Source organism: Ambystoma mexicanum, chromosome 10 (genome assembly GCF_040938575.1).
Source record: "Ambystoma mexicanum isolate Mex_15411 chromosome 10, UKY_AmexF1_1, whole genome shotgun sequence".
Classification (NCBI taxonomy): domain Eukaryota; kingdom Metazoa; phylum Chordata; class Amphibia; order Caudata; family Ambystomatidae; genus Ambystoma; species Ambystoma mexicanum.
The window spans coordinates 301,970,533-301,987,770 of NC_090932.1; the positions used below are offsets into that span (position 1 = coordinate 301,970,533).

At 48.0% G+C, this 17,238-nt stretch overlaps 1 protein-coding gene across 2 annotated transcripts in view; it reads right to left on the bottom strand.

The window, feature by feature from the left end:
* DGKD (diacylglycerol kinase delta) overlaps positions 1-17,238 on the bottom strand; it is a 1,999,080-nt gene that overhangs the window by 344,953 nt on the left and 1,636,889 nt on the right. The window lies entirely within an intron of this gene.

The window sequence follows — 17,238 nt, forward strand, 5'->3', positions numbered from 1 at the left end:
CGTAACAGGCCATTGTCTAAGCATTTGGAGGACTCGGCGAGAGAGGTACAACTTGCAAGTGAACCATTCCATTGTAAACTCGTTAAGCCTTTAACAGTACAAACACTTAAAGAGAAAGTATTTAGAAAAGGGGAATCAGCTTATCCGTACAGTGCCAAAGTCCAAAGAACATTTAAACATTTATACAGAAGTGAAACGAAGGAACTCTGGATTAATAATTTAATGTCGAAATACTTTGCATCGGAGGGGTTGCGTATTATAAAGAGTATGTTTTTAAGGTCTCTGAACACAAAGTGAACTGTCTTAAAGTAAACAGAACTAATATTGAACAGCAAGAAAGGGGAAGCTGTGAAGTGGGAGCTAAATCCTGATCGGAAAGCTGTGAAACCAAGCATTGAGAGAAAAGAGGCTAATATTGAAAGCTGGCAAAATAGAACATATTGGAAAGGGGTGATTAAGAAAGTGAATCACCTATCAGTGACACTTATAAACAAAGCTTCGTAAAATAAGAAGCCACATGAGAAAACAAGGGCAAATGATTGTGCGACCTGTAGTGGGTGGACCGTGTGGTCTGTTAACTGCGCTTTGACCAGAAAGCCCCAACCTGCAGGCATCTTGTTGAACATTGTGACTTAGGAAGTGAGTGCTCTAAATGTGGGGAAGGGAACCCTGGGCCCTCACAGGACATTGTAAACCAATTGTGCTTTAAAGAAGAAGTGCTTTAAGCTTGGGGAAGGGAACCCTGAGCTCTTGTTGGAGATTATGAACAAGTTGAACATTGTATTTGGAAGAACCAGTGTTTGAGCTTGGGGAAGAACACTTTAAGCTCTGGTTGAACATTGTGAATCTTGACTTGGGGAAGGGAACCCCAAGATACTTTTGTGGAACTGTATTGAACTTGGGGGAAGGGATCCCCAAGACCATTTTTGTTGGAACTGTCTCGAACCTGGAAAGGGGACCAAGAGAAAACCAGGAGCTGGACAAAGCTCACAATTTAAGTTTGAACACAGTTTATTTGACTATTGATATCCCTACACTATGTTTAGTATTAGATGTGAGGGCAAGCATAGGTTTTGACATAGACAGACTTTTGATTTTGACTAATAGATATAGGCCCTCATTACAAGTTTGCCGGTCCTGAAACAACGGTGCCGGTACTGTTGTTTCGAGACCAGCAAACTATGAGTCTGGAGGCAGGTTGCCTTCCCGTCCGCCAGGTCTGCCCTGGCGGGCAGAACGGCACCCGGCCGCAGACTTTCACTGAAACACTGGTACCGTCATTGACGGTGCCAGTGTTTCAGTGGCCCCATAGAGTCCAATGGGACTATATGGGAATGGGGAACAAAATAGTTACCGGCGCCTGACTTACCAGCAGCCGGGGTTGTAATACCCTGGTGTTACCGGCAAGCCAGGTGCGGTAACTGTTTACGGGTCCGGCGGCAGCCTGGCAGATTCACAGGCACGGCTACCGCCAGACTCGTAATGAGGGCCATAGACTTTCCTTAGTTTAGTTAGATAGGGAAAACCCTACCTTAGTTCTAGAGAAAGATAGGCGATAAACCAGCCCAAAACTTTCAACAAAGGTGTTATAAACTGTTAACTTTTTTGTCAGTGTCATCTATTGTTACCATGCCTGCCTCGACAGGAAAGAGTCGACAGACCTCTCGCCTTGGCCAGAATCTCACAGCATTCCAAGGGTAACTGGAAGCGTCCAAATTCTAAGGCTGCAGGAGCCAGGCCACCAATATTAGGGGCGCTGGGTCACGATGTAGGACGGCTCCTCCTTCCCTGGATAGTAGGCCTGGAAGAAAAGGAAGCTTGATGGATGGTGCCACCAACAGATGCAGCAGGCTGGGGTACCAGATTTGACATGGCCATGCTGGGGCAATTAGAATGATCCTGCACTGGTTCCGTATGAGTGCATTGAGTACTTGTAGAATAAGCCGGATTTGTGGGAACGCACAAAGAACAGACCCTCCCAACCCCTAGACTCCTCTTAAAGGAAACCTGCTAGCAAACTGGCTCTCTTGGAGATGGCCGCCGTGGCGAACAAATCGATCTGAGGTTGACCCCATCTTGAGAACAATCGAAGAACTTGATCCTGATGAAGCTCCCACTCGTGGCAGGATCATAGCTCCCTGCTGAGGGAATCTGTGATGCTGTTGTGGATCCCAACAAGGTGAAGTGGAATGAGGAACATTCCATGAGTTATGGCCCAGTGCCACAAAGATTGAGCCTCCTTGTAGAGGATGGGAGAGCGAGTACCCCCTTGCTTCACCGATGTAGAGCATGGCGGTTGCGTTGTCTGTAAAGATGCAGACCACCTTGCCCTGTAGCTGGGGTTGAAAAGACTTGAGACCCCAGAACACCACCCGGAGCTCTAACACATTGATGTGAGGTATCTTGTCCTACGGTAACCACAGACCTCTGGCATGGAGTTTTCCTGTGTGCGCCTCTCTACCTTCCAGGGAGGCGTTAGTTGTGACAGTGTCTTGATGAGCCGGAGGGCAAAAGGGGTCACCCTGCGTGCTTCCAACAATGCAGTGATAGTCGAAATAACTGTGGGTTGAGTGCGATCTTGTCGTTCCAAGAGCAAAAAACTTGCTTTCATCTGGCGCCTAGGAACTTTTGGAGGGGCCTCATGCACAGCATGCAGTGAAGCACCAAAGGGACGCAGGAGGACATCATCCCTAGCAAAGACTTGATCGAAAGAACCGTTGTTACCCAGTACTGGCGTGTTGTTTGACATAGGAAGTGTGTAGTAGTCTTAGAACCCTTTACCTCGTCTCATTACTAGTTAGGGGTGAAAAGGGAAGAATGAGTTAGGATTGGCAATGACCCATAAAGACTGATGGGTACTGTAGGGTACGACGCCTGCTTTGACGGGGCCGTGGCCGCCTGCACCACCAAACTCTCCGGAGTGGGGTGCCTGGTCAAGTAGCAGGGGTCGCTACTGGCTGGACGGTATTTTCGCGACAAGGATCTGCCCACCGCCGGGAGACTCTCCGGAGCAGTCCAAGCTGCCTACCATCGGGTATGAATGGTGATTGGTTTGCTGAAGTTCGTGTCCACCGGGATCGCTAAATAAACGATAGAAACAGAAGTGAAAATGTGTATGTGAAGTACAGAAGTTAGGAGATAAAGTAAGGGAAAAGGTAGTATGTTTACCTAAGCTACGAGGAGTTTGAAAGGGTTCCGATGCACAAACCTCCTGAAGGAATGACCCGGGAGGGATTCTCGAAGTGTAAGTGTTCCTAAGAGTGGGAAAAAGAGATAAGTCTGGGTTGGGGGGTTCGTAGGGTTCTAGGATAACCTAGTTGCGATACTCACGGAGCAGAGGCTCTGAAAACAGAAGCAACGCGAAGCCGTCCTGCTTCGGATGCCGGAAATACTCATCCGTGACAAATGGGTGGAGTCTGTTCAATCTCATTCTGAACCACTAGACTGACGCCCGGTAGTACTCTGAATGTTTGCTAAGTGACGCCAACGGCGCCATAAGGAAATGCAGCGAGAAATCCAGTGAAAGCGAAGGTTCCTAACAGATAGTCAACGCAGATTGAATATAAAGAGCACATGACTCTGGATGTTCAATATAGATTAAATATGCTTCTGTTAAGTGAAGCTCCTTTTGGATCAAATAACCGGCAAAACTTGATTGATTCCATGCCAAGTTAATCAAAGATTTCAAATATCATATCTCATAAGCTTCTTTAATAGCAGCAAAAACCTATTCATTATTCTAGGTCCGTCAATGAATAGATGAGTAAAACCAAGGTTAATGAAGCAGTTTCTTCAAGGAGTTTCTTCAAGGGACTTTGTTCCCTTATTTCACTCCCATACAGTGGCTGCGGCATGTGCCTGGGCCTTGTACACATCGACAGCCAGCTTGGGGGACCCCTCTCCTAACCGTTCATTCAGGGATTTGATAACCCCTCTTCAGCGCTTTAAAATGAGCAAACGTTTATTGATCTGTGATGAACATAAACCTTAACTACTGAACCTGCCCCCCAAATAATCAAATTCAACAACCAGTTTTATTCCAGCACCCATGTTTGCAAACCTGTCCTTCAATCATCTTGATTGGTGTCAAACCATGGTCACAGTTTAAGACAGATTTAGATTCATCCTTGTATTATAAGTACTGGAATGGATACTGAGTAATGGGTTCAAAATTTGATTTGCCAGGGAGTAAGTTAGCACTGGGAATATGGGGCATGACCACTTTCATCATTTGTAAACAAGTAAACACTAGACTGCTCATTTGAGTCTGAACAATTAGAACCATATATCCAATGAAAATAATCAAGCAATGTCTTATCAGTGCAACAGGATATACTTGCTAAGCCGGCAGCAACAATACATCTCAGAGTAGGCTAATTTCTAGCTAATAGATGAACAAGTTACTTATCAACTGGTAACGTTCTTTCGACTGGATGTTCCTCCAACGTATTCCACATCTTTGACATTTAATGTCCACAGCTGTGCACTTTGGAAACTTTTTCAGCAAAGGGCGTCCTGCGTCGATGACTTTGGGTCAATGTCCCTCGAAGGCCTCCGTCGAGGGCAATGTCACCGGATGTTACAAATAGGACGCACGGCGCCCGTAGCCTCAGTTTAAGTTTTTTCCCTCAGAACATGTGGCACCAATCTCATGCCTGCTTGACTGCACATAGCCTTGCGGACACTGAAGCTGCAATCGCATAGGAAATTCTCCAGAGGGGTCGGCTGGGGGGGCGATGTGGAATAGGTTGGAGGAACATCCAGTCGAAAGAACGTTACCAGTTGGTAAGTAACTTGTTCTTCGAATGGATTGTGTCCTCCAACGTATTCCACATCTTTGACAGACTCCCAAAGCAGTACCAGTAAATTGAGGAGGGAAAAGAATTTAGAGTACACAATTTAGATTGCAGAATAAAGAACCGCCTCCCCAAAGGCCATATCCTGACCATGGATTGTATCCAGGGAGTAATGGTTAACAAAGGTGTGGATTGAAGCCAATGTGGCTGCATCACAAATGAACCTAATGGGAACCCCCCACTGGAGGGCTGTGGAAGTAGCCACGCCACTTGTGGAATGAGCTCGCAACCCTTCAGGTGGGTCCTTACCCGCCAATCAGTAACACTCCGTAATGGTGAGGATAATCCATCTGGACAAGGTCTGTTTGGTAATAGCCTGGCCCAATCGGTGGCCAGCATATCCTACAAAGAGTTGATCGTGCACTCTGACCCTGGACATCCTAGAAATGTAAAAGCTCAGAGCTCTCCTAGGATCCAACCGATGGAGTCGCTCCTCTTCCTTACCAGGATGAGGAGGAGGGTAGAAAGATGGAAGAACCACCTTTTGACGGAAATGATATTAAGAGGCTACCTTAGGTAGAAAAGAGGGACGTACCCGCAGTACAACCGTGTCCTTATGAGACACAGTAAAGGGTGGCTTAGATGAAAGTGCCTGCAATTCACTCATTCTGCAAGCGGAAGTAACCGCAACCAAGAACACAGTCTTGAAGGACAGTAATCTCAAAGGACAACAGAGCAAAGGTTCAAACGGAGCACTCATGAGAAATTTCGAAACCAAATTCTAATCCCAAACCAGCACCTGGAAAGGAGACGGCGGGAAAAAATTAGTTAGTCCTTTAAGAAACTGAGAAATCAAAGGAATCTTAAAGTAAGAACATTCTTCAGACGAGCGCTTAAAGATAGACAGCGCCGCCAGGTAACCCTTAATTGTACCCACGTGAAGGCCCCTGTGGGCCAAAGAAACTAAGAAAGACAAAACCATAGGAATGGAGCACTGAAAAGGATCAACATTGTGACCTCGGCACAAGTCGCAGAACTTAAGGCAATGGTATAGGGATTTTGTTGCAGGCCGCCCAGCCGAAAGCAACACCTCCATCACGTCATCCGGGGGTCCCAATCCTTATACCTCAACCTTTCAGATACCAAGCGTGAAGGTTGAGAGTGTTGACCTCTGGATGGAGAACCCCGACCCCCCCCCCCCCCCTCGCGCGCGAGAGCCGATCCTCTCAGCAGGGAAGATGGCGTGGAGGGCAGATGGACAGTTCTAGAAGGTCCGGGTACCACGCTCTCCTGGCCTAATCCGGAGCAATGAGGATCATGTGAGAACCGAACCTCCGTAACCTCCGCAACACTTGAGGAATAGCGGGGACTGGAGGAAACGCATACAGCAGTGGGAATGACCAATCCACCACGAACACATCCCCTAAGGCTCCTCTTGGAGGAAACTTCCTTGAGCAGAATCTCTCGCACTTCCGGTTGACACTGGTGGCAAAGAGATCCACTTGTGGGGTTCCCCAAAGGGCAAAGATCTCCTGAAGGACACTCTAAACCAACTCCCACTCGTGAGAGATCGTGCTCTGCCTGCTCAGACCGTCCGCTGCTGCATTTTCGTCTCCGGCAGATGAACTGCCGAGATCGAAATTCCTTGCTGGATGTCCCAGAACCAGAGCTGCATTGCCTCTCTGCACAACGGGAGTGACCCTAACCCCCTTTTTTGTTGAGGTAATGCATGGCCACTGTGTTGTCCGTCATGATCAGGAAACTCTTCCCCCATACAGAGGGCAGAAAAGCCTTCAGGGCTAGCCTGATGGCCCTCAGCTGTAACAGATTGATGTGGAGTCTGGACTCCGACGGAGACCAACGACCGCCGGCGGTCAAGTCATTGGCATGAGCGCCCGATCCTGTGAGGGAAGTGTCTGCACTACCGTCACCTTCGGCCACGCTTGCCAAACCAGTTCCCCCCTCATCAGGTTCCCTTCGTTGGCCCACTACAGAAGATTTTGGGAGACCGAGAGTGGAATCTGAATGGGATCCGTCATCTTGGCAGAGAACTGCAACCAGTGCATATTGAGAACCCATCGTAGGGATCTCATGCGCAGCCTGGCCTCTAGCACCAGAAAAATGCAGAATGCCATGAGGCCGAGCAACCTTAAGAATTCGAAAGCTGGGAGACTCTGGGCATGTTGAAACTTGTCAACCATCTGCACAATGTGATGAGCCCTCACTTTGGGAGGCGAGCACTTCAGCACTTCCCCAAGGACGTGTCTAACAGAGCCCCGATGTACTGGAGCTGTTGGGGAGGTGTCAGATGCGACTTCTTGAAATTCAGGGAGAAGCCCAGCCCGTGGAGAGTGCGGCAGGTGAGACCGAGGTGATCCAATGTTTGCTTGGGAGAGCGCGCCCGGATCAACCAGTCGTCCAGGTAGGGGTAGACGTGAATTCCCCCTCGCCTGAGATTCGCTGCCACCACCACCATTAGCTTGGTGAAGACCCTCGGGCGGAGGTCAATCCGAATGGCAGGACCTGAAACTGAAAGTGCGAGTCGCCAGTCGCATACATCAGGTACTTTCTGTGCTTGGGATGAATCGGCACATGAAAGTAAGCATCCTGTAGGTCCAGAGACACCAACCAATCGTGAAGTTGAAGGGCCTGGAGGACTTGAGAAAGAGTAACCATCTTGAACGTGTCCTTCCAGAGAAGTTTGTTCAACCAATGCAAGTCCATGATGGGTCTCAAACCCCGTCTTTCTTTGGCATCAGAAAAATAAGGGGAATACCATCCCTTGTTCCTCTCCACCATAGGCACCAGTTCTTTAGCGCCTTTCTCCAGCAGGGTTAGGATTTCCTGCGCAAGGAGTGGATCCGGAAGCTTCAAAGAGAGTTTCCCTGGTGGATTGTCGTGAGGCCCCTGAAGGAAGGGAAGGTTGTAGCCGTGGGCAATTGTATCCAGCACCTGCGCATCTGAAGTAATGCCTCGCCATTCTTTGAGATGCCGAGTCAGGCTGTCCCCAACCGGCGAACCATGGGACATGGCCTCATGACTGTTTGGAAGCGGCTGCGGCAGTGCCTGAAGGCAAAGAGGCAGCTGCCTGAGCGGCTCTGGCACCACGATTTCCCTGACCACCACAGGTACTTTTTCACTGGCCCCTTTGACTGGCGGTGTGATGCTGGAAATGCATCGGAGGTACAGGGCCTCTGTGTCCTTGTCCTTTACTGCTTTTTATCGTGTGTTCTGTCGTGTTTGCTGCGCAGGAGTTCATGTGGGACTCCTGGCGGTGCAGCTCACTCTCTTTTGGTTTGGTGAACAGACCTGTGGGATACCCTTATGGCACCCATGGGTAGGGGTACAACCCTGTGCCCCTCTGTTAGGGAGAATTCTCTGTTAAGGCTAATTTCCCAAACCTAGTGAGTCCCCCAGCAGCTATGCTGGATTTTTGGGGTTTATTTTTTTCTCCTGCTAAGAGTGAGACTCTTTTTCTCCCACTCTTAGACATGACTTGAGATATCCTTTGACCTTGCAATGTGTTTTATGGGCTATGGGGTCTTTTACTCCATAGGGTTTCATGTGGTTTTTGGTAAGTGTGTTACACAGCACCCTCAGTGCAGTAACACGGGGGTGTCATAGTGACCCCCAAACATAGACTCCATACCTTGGGACTGACTACTGTCTCCCAGGGCATGTAAAGTCACCATTGACTTTACTAGTCTTAAATTGTGAACAGAACCAGTACAAACCATCATATTGTGGAAGTACTGGTAGGGGTCTAATTAGATTGCCCCTGGGTCTGTTTTTCGAGGGGGCACTGTGCAGTCCCCCCCTCGTCAGGTTTCTGGCTGGTGGCAGTGGTTACCACGCAAAATATTCCACCGGAATATATTCCTATGGGATTTTCCCATTCATTTTAAACACCCCACTTTTTTGGTGCAATGTTAAAGATACCGCTGGGTTATTTATTTAATATTTATTCCCCGGTTGGGTCTTTTTGCCAGGACTCGGTTTTAAAATGGCGTTTGTGTTCGCCTCTGTAACTCCAACCCAAGTCGAGCCCTTTGTTCCACTTTTTGGCAGGCTTCTCCACAGAAGCCTCCAAAAGTGGTGCCACTCTGTCTGGGTCTACAGGATGTGTGGGAGGAGGGTTTAGGCACCCTGGACTGAGTTGCCTCGGCAACTCAAGTCGCACTCTTGTGTGATTGGCCCGGTGGTGAGCCGCCCGGCACACCACTTAGCATGTTTGAGTGACAGCTAGGACTGATGAATGGGGGTTTTCTGCATAAAAGCAGGGCTTTAGGGACTGGAACTTCAGAAGTCGCCACAGGACCAAAGAATCCGAAGAGGGAGAAGCTGAGCCGACCTGCAACGACGACACCACCGGTGGAGCCCTGCTGAACCGTCTCACCAATTCCCAACGACAGAGAAGATCTTCATCCTGGAGAGTCTTCTTCCTCTGAACTGGTGGGGATAACCAGTTCACCCTCTTTTTCGCCTTCCTGGATCGTCTCGTGGTCGAATCGCCCGTGCCAAGCAACCCGGCGGCCGGATAGCCACGCTTCACCACTACCGCGTATAAAAGGGTAGTACCTTTTAACTGGGCAACTCCGCGGCTAGTTTCTTCCCTGGCAGTGCAACGACCTCCCGCTTTCCTCCACGTCGAGATCTTCTCTTCCCCTGGACTGTTAGGCAGAAACCTGTGCAGTTCCCTTGAGGAGCACTGCAAAAGATTTAGGACTACAGGTATAGCAGTAAACCCACTTGGTGGCAGTCTGCACCACCCAGATTTACTTGGTAGCTGTGGCTGAGCAGTCAGACTTCCCTCAAGAAGAGTTAGGCAGTATGTAAAGTATACACAATAGGTACTCAAGTATAATAGCACAAGCAAACACTGACCAGAGCTTGGTTTCAAAAGTATAGTTATTTATTTATTAAACACACATAAGTTGAAATCACTCTAGCAAAATATAGTAAAAACACTTCAAACACAGTTATAATGAAAGCAGTTTCAACCCTTACTCCTATCTAGACAACTCTAGGTTAACACCACATAATTAAAACAGAGGTGAGCGCTTAACGTTAGATGACACTCTAGTAGGTTCAAGAAAGGGATAAAAAGAAACAGAAATGGGTTAAACACACCACTCTAAGGTCCAAAACACTTGCAATAGGCTCAAAGAAGCACAAAGTCACAGGTGAGCAAACGTCACTAGGCAGGGCCCACTCTTAGAGTAGCCGGAGCGAAAATGTGCCCAAGATCACACTGTTATTAGGGATTCAAAGTCTTGCAAAGAGTTAGAAAGAGTTTAGGGTGGCTTAGAAAGTTTAGCCAGGGTGTTCCAGGCACTCCCAGGTTCGAAAGCCGGGGGCTAAATCTACCCCGTACAGTCGGTGGCAAGGGAAGCCAGGCGGAACACGGTACCTTAAGTGGAAAGGATCCTCCAGCGGTGGCAGTTGTTCCAGGCAGTGGCAGCAAGGCTCGACGTCGGTCAGGGGAGAAGGAGTTCTCGCTGAAGAGCAGAAGAAGAGGGTCGTTGCACTGCCCGGGAAGAAACCAGCCGCGGAGTCCTCCGGTTAAAGGGTTGTACCGACTTTCGTGGTTGGGGTAAAAGTGGTGGGGTTCCGGTTGCCGGGGTGCTTGGCACTGGCAAGGCGGCCACGAGATACCTCGAGAAGCGGAAAGAAGGTGAAAACTGGTTGACCCCACCAGTCAAGGGAAGGAGCCACTCCGTTAAGAGTTCTCCTCGGTCGTCGGGAAAAGTGGTGAGACGGTTCAGCAGGGCTCCACCGGGTGGTGTCGTCGAAGCAGGTCGGCTCAGCTCTTCCCTCGTCGGATTCTTGGTCCTGTGGCGACTTCTGAAGTTCCAGTCCCCAAAGCCCTGCTTTTATGCAGCAAACCCCCATTCACCCAGCCTAGCTGTCACTCAAACATGCTAAGTGGTGAGCCGGCCGGCTCACCACTTGGGCCAATCAGGACGGAGTGCGACTTGAGTTACCAAGGTAACTCAGTCCAGGGTGCCTAAATCCCCCTCCACCCCTCCTAAGTACCCCAGACAGAGTGGCACCACTTTGGAGGGCTTCTGTGGAGAAGCCCGCCAAAAGTGGAACAAAGGGCTCCACTTTGGGTCAGAGTTACAGAGGCGAACACCAACGCCATTTTAGAATCAAGTTTTGGCAAAAAGTCCCAACCGGAGTTATAATAATAAATATATAAACCGGCGGTATGTTTAAGGCTACCGTAAATAAATAATTAAATGTGTTAGCCTAAAACAATGGGAAATCCCATAGGAAAATATTCGCGGTCGAATATAAAACGTAGTTTCCACTGCCACCAGCCAAAACTCGATCAGGGGGGACGGAGACGTGCCCCCTCGACTAACAGACCCTGGGGCAATCGAATTGCCCCAGCCAGTACGTCCACAATATGATGGTTTGTACTGGTTCTGTTCAGGATTCAAGACTAGCAAAGCCTTTGGTGACTTTACATGCCCTGAGAGACAGTAGTCAGTCCCAGGGTATGGAGTCTATGTTGGGGAGTCCCTAGGACACCCCTGGGTCACGGCACAGAGGGTGCGGTGTAACCCACATCACAAAAATAAATGAGGCCCTATGGAGTAAAAGACCCCATAGCCCATTCAACACAAGGTTTAACCAAGAAAACACACTTCAACATGTCCAAGAGTGAGGGTAAAAGAGTCTCACCCTTGGCAGGAGAAAAAAAGAAACCCCAGAAATCCAGCAAAGCTGCTGGGGGACTCACTAGGTAGGGAAATTCAGCCTAAACAGAGAATTCTCCCTAACACTCGCCCCCCCCAGACTAAGGGACAGGAGGATTTAATCCACTCCTGGATGAACCTCATACCTCTAGTCGATGATATACATCCTAGAGAGTCCATCAGCATTTTGATGGTGACACCCTGACCTGTGCTCAATGGTGAAATCAAACCCTTGCAGGCAGATTGACCATCTCAATAGTTTTGGATTTTCCCCTTTCATTTGCATTAACCATCTCAAGGGTTGGTGGTCAGTCTGAATAACAAAAGTAGAACCATACAAGTATGGCCTAAACTTCTTCAGTGCCCACACAATAGCAAAGCATTCTCTTTCGATAGTTGCCCACCTTGTCTCAGGATCCTTCAGTTTTCTACTGATGAAGCAAATGGGGTGCTCCCTACCCTTCTCATCCAGTTGGCTTAGAACTGCACCTATACCTACATTGGAAGCATCAGTTTGTACAATGAAAGGTTGGTGGTAGTCAGGAGCTCTCAGGACTGGAGCTTGGCAAAGAGCTCTCTTCAGTTTTTCAAAGGCCTGATTGCACTCCTCATTCCATTTTACCTTTTTAGGGAATTTGGGAGAGGAGATTACATTCAGTGGAGAAGCTATGGTCCCATAGTTCTCAATGAAATTCCTGTAATACCCAGTGAGGCCTAGAAAAGCTCTCACTTGGGTTTGAGTAGTTGGTGTTGTCCAATTTTGCACAGCTTCAATCTTGCTGGGCAAAGGCCTTATTTCTCCACCTCCTACCTCATGTCCAAGGTAGACCACTTTACTTTGCCCAATCTGGCACTTACTGGCTTTGATTGTCAATTGGGCCTGTTTCAGAGCCTGCAACACATGTCCTAGGTGGTTCACATGTTCTTCCCAGGAGTGGCTGAAGACTGCAATGTCATCCAAGTATGCCATGCAGAAATCTTCCATTCCAGCCAGAACTTGGTTCACCATCCTTTGGAATGTGGCAGGTGCATTTTTTAGTCCAAAAGGCATGACCTTAAACTGGTACAAGCCAACTGGGGTTGAAAATGCAGTTTTCTCCTTGGCATGGTCTGTCAGGGCTATTTGCCAATAGCCTGACGTCAGGTCAAATGTGCTGAGGTACTTGGCTGCACCAAGTTTATCCACCAACTCATCTGTCCTGGGCAAAGGGTGGGCATCAGTCTTGGTGACTGCATTTAGAGCTCTATAGTCCACACAGAATCTCAAGTCTTTGGATCCTGCCTTTGGTACTAACACAACTGGGCTAGACCATGGACTAGTAGAGGGCTCTATTACCCCGAGATCAAGCATCTTCTTGACCTCTCCTTTGATGTGGGTTCTGACATGTTCTGACATTCTGTATCCTCTGCTTTTGACTGGCAGACAGTCACCAGTGAGTATCTCATGCTGACCCCAAGGGGTCAAGCCTGGTGACAGTGAGAACAGGGAGGCAAACTGATTTAACATAGATTTGCACTCCTCTTGTTGCTCAGGTGTCAGGTCTGAAGAGAGATTGACTCCTTCAACTTTTTCATCTAAAGGCACACCTCTGAGGAGATCAGGGAGAGATTCACTCTCTTCTTCCTCTGCAGCTGAAGCTAGAAGCAAGGCTCCTACATCAGGTCTGGAGATGTATGCTTTTAGTCGGTTGGTGTGGAAGACTCTAGGAGCTTCCCTGGGTCTGCCCAGATCCACCAGATAGTTGACCTCTCCAAGTTTTCCCACAATCTTGAAGGGTCCCATCCATTTGTCTTGCAAGGCCCTCTGCCTTGTTGGGAGCATAACTAGAACTAGCTGGTCTTGAGTAAACTCAACCATGTTAGCCTTCTGGTCGTGCCAATGTTTGACCAGAGCTTGACCAGCTTTCAAGTTGTCACTTGCTTCTGCCATCATGTGTGACATTCTCCTCCGGAGACCTATCACATAGTCAGTCACTCTGACTGGCTTGAGAGGAGGAGCACCTTCCAATCCCTCCTTAATCAGGGCCAATGGACCTCTGACTGGATGGCCATAGAGAAGTTCAAAGGGAGAATAACCTACTCCCTCCTGAGGGACTTCTCTATAAGCAAAGAGAAGGCATGGCAGTAGAAGGTCCCACTTTTTCTTAAGGGGTTCTTCTAAAGCACCTATCATGCTCTTCATGGTTCTGTTAAACCTTTCAACCAACCCGTTTGTCTGAGGGTGGTACGCGGTTGAGAACTTGTAGGTAACTCCACAGGTTTTCCACATGGCTTTCATGTAGTGGGACATAAAGTTTGACCCCCTGTCAGAGATTACTTCCTTAGGAAACCCAACCCTGGTAAAAATACCAAGGAGGGCCTTAGCCACAGCCGGAGCTGTAACAGTCCTCATAGGAATTGCCTCAGGGTACCTAGTAGCATGGTCTACTACAACAAGGATAAACCTGTTGCCTGAGGAGGTTGGGGGATCAAGGGGACCAACAATGTCAATCCCTACCCTCTCAAATGGGACTCCCACAACCGGGAGAGGCACTAAAGGTGCCACATTCTTGGAACCAACTTTACCAGAAGTCTGGCAGGTGTGGCAGCTCTTACAATATCTGTCTACTTCAGCCCCCATCTTTGGCCAATAAAAGTAGAGTGAGAGCCTTTCCTTGGTCTTCTTGAAACTCAAGTGACCAGCCAAAGGTATCTCATGAGCTAGTTGTAAGAACTGTTGTCTGTTCTCTTGTGGGACTACAAGACGTTTGTAGTCTCCAGGTTCAGACTCAGTGGGTTCACTGTAGAAGAGGCCATCTTCCCAGTGTAACCTATACTTCCCAGGCTCTTGCCCATCAGCCTGAGAAGCTGCCTGGTGGCAGAGACCTTCCAGAGTTGGACATTCTTTTTGCCCCTTACGAAAAGCTGCCCTGCTACTGCAGCTCAGGATGGTCTTCAGGGTCCAAATCTCCAATAAGGTTGGGGCCTCCTTCTAGCTCTTCCTCAGAGTCTAGCTCAACCACACAGGGTTGTACCTCCCTCTCAGCCTCAGCTGGAGGTGGAGTTACAGGTGTAACTTTGGACAACCTAGGGGAAGTCCTTGTTGGAAGCACTGGGGTGCTTGCTGCTGGCTTTTTCCTAGGAGTCTTGGGTTGCCCCTTTGCTCCTGATCTGGTAGTTACTGCAGTAAGTTGCTCCAGTGGGAGAGGAGTGATTTCTGTCATCATCTCCTGAGATAACCCTCTCAGGGTTTTCTCTCTTGCAGGTTTTGTGAGTTCCTGTAACCTTTTGCTAGGGGGTCTGGGGGTATGAGATACAACTCCAAGAGCTTTGAGGTCATTACCCAACAGAACCCTACCTGGCACTTCACATTGTACACTGACAGGTATTTTTACAGCCATATCATTACATTGGATGAGAACTGGTAACTGGGGACACATCTGCACAGGCCCACCAGCTAACTTGGTGAGGCATTTGGGCGCCTTAGCAACATCCTCTGCCTTGAAAAATGATTCATCCACCACAGTTATGCTGGCTCCAGTGTCCCTAATGGCAGGAGTCTCCTGACCATTCACCTGGACACTGTCCTTATAATACTATTTAGTATTATCTGGGATAGAGTTATAGACATCTAAATTCTGTTGTTCCCACAACCCCAGAGAGACTAAAGAAACACTAGCTGAGACTCCAGTGGGTTCATCAGCTAGTAATAGAAAGTTTCCACTTGCCATATGTACTTCCTCTTCTGGAGCGAAGGCTAAGGAGGCAAGCTGGACCCCTGAAGGTTTACCCTTACATCTGGGATCTCCTTTCACATGGTCAGTAGCCTTACAAACAAAGCATGAGCCAAAGGCTCGCTGGAAGGGAGGCTTGTTCTGACCTCCTTCTGGTCTGGGACCAGGAGGTATACTAGCCTGATTTGGTTTCCCTTGTGGCTTACCCTTATAGTTTTGTTTGGGGCCCTCTTTGGAATTTGTAGTATTAGAATTCTCCTTGGAGTCCTTTTTAGGCTGTTTCTCCCCATCCTTCTTCTGAGTGACCCCAGAATCCTTGTGAGTGGCCCTGTTGGCAACCCACAAGTCAGCAGCCTTAGCTAGTTTCCGGGAATCTAATTCCCTGGAATCAGCCAAGTGTTGTCTGAGCTCAGGAGAGCAGGCATCATAAATAGTCTCCAACATAAACAAATTCTTCATACCTTCATAAGTGTTCACCTTGTAACCCTTAATCCATCCCTCTAAGTTTTTCAAACATTCATTCACCCAGGTAGCCCAAGGGGTACCATCATGCTTTTTGAGGCTCCTAAACCTCTTAAGATACTGGGAAGGGGTCTTCCCAAACCTAGCTATCAAAGCTAGTTTCACACATTCATAGTCCTTCCTATCCTCCTCCCCCATCTCCATTACCACATCAGTTGCAACAGGGGGAAGCCTAGAGAACAACCAGGTGAGTAAGTCATTTCCTGTGATGTTCTGGAGCCCATGATTATATTCAAACAGAGACAACCAATCCAACACATCCAACTTAGGCTCATACATACCAACCAATTCTTTAGGCATCCGGGGTCTTTTAGGACTGGAACTTCTAGAGGAGCCGGAGAGAGAAGCATTCTCAACAGATAATTTCTTCATTTCTAGCTCATACTTGAGCTCCATTTCCCTTAGCCTTAATTCTTTGTCAGTTTGAGCATTCAGTTTCTTATACTCCAATTCTAGTTTCATTTTCTCCAGTTCAAAGTACTGAGGACTAAATGTGGGACCTGGTAAAGGCCCAGTAGGTACAGCAGGTAGAGCAGGTAGAGGCCTAGGGGGGACAGTCACAACAGCCTCACCCTCCTCTTCTGACTCTTCCTCAGAATCATCAACATTTTGCTCCATGTTAATTTCAATACTGTCATCTACAGTGGCTGGAGTGGTAGGTTCCTCTGAACCCTCACCCAGACTTTGGTTAGCTAACAATCTTTCAATCAGCTCCATTTTCTTGCCCTTAGTCAGGAGGTCTTTATGTTTACAGAGTACTCTTAAACAATCAGCAGTTTTGGCTGCAAGGGACTCTTGACTATAGCTTTCTATAACTGACATGTTAGAGGTTTACTTTTATAGTGCTAAGCTTTGTGGTTAGTTGCACTAAGGTATCTAAAGCACTCTAAAATGTATACTTGATACAAATCCCACCGCTGTACACCAGTGTTAGGCAGAAACCTGTGCAGTTCCCTTGAGGAGCACTGCAAAAGATTTAGGACTACAGGTATAGCAGTAAACCCACTTGGTGGCAGTCTGCACCACCCAGATTTACTTGGTAGCTGTGGCTGAGCAGTCAGACTTCCCTCAAGAAGAGTTAGGCAGTATGTAAAGTATACACAATAGGTACTCAAGTATAATAGCACAAGCAAACACTGACCAGAGCTTGGTTTCAAAAGTATAGAGTTATTTATTTATTAAACACACATAAGTTGAAATCACTCTAGCAAAATATAGTAAAAACACTTCAAACACAGTTATAATGAAAGCAGTTTCAACCCTTACTCCTATCTAGACAACTCTAGGTTAACACCACATAATTAAAACAGAGGTGAGCGCTTAACGTTAGATGACACTCTAGTAGGTTCAAGAAAGGGATAAAAAGAAACAGAAATGGGTTAAACACACCACTCTAAGGTCCAAAACACTTGCAATAGGCTCAAAGAAGCACAAAGTCACAGGTGAGCAAACGTCACTAGGCAGGGCCCACTCTTAGAGTAGCCGGAGCGAAAATGTGCCCAA